The sequence below is a fragment of the Hippocampus comes genome, unplaced genomic scaffold (genome assembly GCF_001891065.2).
Source record: "Hippocampus comes isolate QL1 unplaced genomic scaffold, H_comes_QL1_v1.1 scaffold134, whole genome shotgun sequence".
NCBI lineage: Eukaryota > Metazoa > Chordata > Actinopteri > Syngnathiformes > Syngnathidae > Hippocampus > Hippocampus comes.
The window spans coordinates 73,640-75,829 of NW_017805458.1; positions in this window are offsets into that span (position 1 = coordinate 73,640).

The window sequence follows — 2,190 nt, forward strand, 5'->3', positions numbered from 1 at the left end:
CCGTTACCAAATGCCGTGCGGACCGGACCCGTTCCGCGGACCGGCGGTTGGGGACCCCTCGTTTAAAGCACAGCGAAGCTGCGGGAATGAACGAGAAGGGAGTCGCGTCGTAACCAGTAAGAAGAAGCTGATTCGGAACAAAAGTTGAGCACGTTGTAGCGCATATTTAGTCAATGACATGTACACACAATGAAATTTACATTCATGATTTGATCACTTATTCTTTGACATTTTAGGGGAAGCTGAGCTTCCCTTGCAGTCCGAGAGCAATCGCCACTGCTATTCAGAGGGCCGTGGAAAACGGAATTAACTGAACAATTACGATTGCCAAATTCAAAAGCTGTGTTCCGGCTAATTGTTTTTCAGATGATGAGAGCAAGGCAGGGTGTTAAATCATGTGCTCTCATATTTATTTTAAGGAGTTCGGTTCAATATTGTGCTCAAACGTCAGTATGTTTGTGTTTATCTTGTTTCGGATCCCATAAAGTACAGTTTACGGAAATGTCACGAATGTTATCTCACTGTCGTAATATTTTCCCATGTACGTGCGGACACTTTACGTTCATTGAATTGCGTTTCATTCTCATGTGTGAAGAAGAACGGGAAGACGAACACAAATAAAAGGAAGCAAACTCGAGCTGCTGAAGCGGCGTGTTAGTGCTGTGACTCCAGAAATGAATACAAAAATATGGATATCGAAGCTGGAAACTCAACTTCATCCCAGAGCTCTTGAACAATTTATGAGTTATGATTTTTTTACACTACATTTCCGTATCAAAAAGCGAACAACAAGACATGGACAATTAGAAATATATTATCAGAGATATAATTTCCGTTTCTGTCTTACAGTACGCCACATCTGGGATTGCGAAACAACGTCAGGGTTGACCCCGCCTATTTCCTGAAGACAGCTGGGATAAACTCCAGCATGCCTGCGACCCTTGTGAGGACAAATGGATGAGAAAATTGATGGATGAATGGAGTTGCGGGATCCATCCTCGGATAATTCTGTTAGGTTTCAGAACAGTCTGGAACTGGAGCGGATCCCACAAATGCAGAGGAGGATAACATGGAGTACAAAAAAAAAAGTTTACTTCCAAAATATAAGGTCACGAGCAGGGGTGTAGTGGGCGTGGTACGCGGGTGTACGCCGTCCACCCATTTCTCCCGACGCCACATTCAATTTTTTTGAAATGTTTGTTGATCATTGTTCTAATGTGAGTTATTGTGAGCAGAGTCGCTTCACAGCTGCGTGCAGATTGGCATCCTTCTGCCTAACATCCAAGAATGACAAGTTGAGCGAGGTGTTCTCATCAGCCATGCATCGGCGTGTTTTATTGAACAGGTGGAGAGGGCGAAAAGAAAAGGCGTTTCCCTTTTTATAGGGCCGACCACGTCACTCACTGTGAAACAAAAGTAGAGCTATATTGCCCTCTACTGGCTCAGTCGTAAAAAGGCAATCATACAATCCCAACACTCCCACTTATGAGTGACTTTTTACACTGTGCAACAAAAATATGTATGTACATGTAAACGTAATCAAGGTTACATACAAACAGTGAACGCCACATATTGAGTTTTCTACGTGGCGAACATAGCCTTTGCAAACTTAATCAACTTCGATTTGGAAACAGGTTGGGTCATAACATCGGCCACCATATCCTCTGTGGTACAGTAAACAAGAGTGACCTTTTCATCTTTTACAGTGGACCGAATGAAATGATACTTTATATCCACGTGTTTACAGCGTTGTCTGCACACAGGGTTTTTGACAAGTGCAATTGTTCCTTGGTTATCCTCAAAAACAATTGTTTTCTTGTACACATAGGTGTCTATACCCTTCAGAAGTTGTTCCAAGTAGATACATTCTTGTATCGTCAGAGCCAGAGCCACGTACTCGGCTTCACATGTCGATAGGGCAACGGTGGGTTGTTTCTTGGTTTTCCACGAAATCAACGCGCTTGTCTCACACACCCCCCCACAGTAGCCACTCATACTACGTCTGTCCATTGGATCCGCTCCCCAGTCGGCATCACTGTATGCCCGGAGGCCAAGTCCTTCAGTACTCTTTCGGAAACAAAGTTGTTTGTCTGCCGTACCCCTCAGGTAGCGTAAAACATGTTTCACCGTGATCCAATGTTCGTTTGTCGGATTAGCAAAATGTTGGGATAGTTTGCTTACCACAAAACA